Here is a 215-nt window from a genome sequence, read left to right on the forward strand (position 1 = left end):
GAGGCGAGAATCCTGGGAGAGAAAGTTTGCTCTAGTGTTGTTGCTGATGGATGTGTTCCACTTCACAACAGCCCAAAGGCTCACTTTAATATATATTCAAATGAAAGCGTCCTACTTGGGGGATGCTGCTGTTGATTACCACTTACATCTTTGGCTACAATATCATTTGCTGCACTTAAGTAATCGCATGTAATGAAAAACATCTGTGAGCGTCG

Source organism: Gouania willdenowi, chromosome 3, assembly GCF_900634775.1.
Source record: "Gouania willdenowi chromosome 3, fGouWil2.1, whole genome shotgun sequence".
NCBI lineage: Eukaryota > Metazoa > Chordata > Actinopteri > Blenniiformes > Gobiesocidae > Gouania > Gouania willdenowi.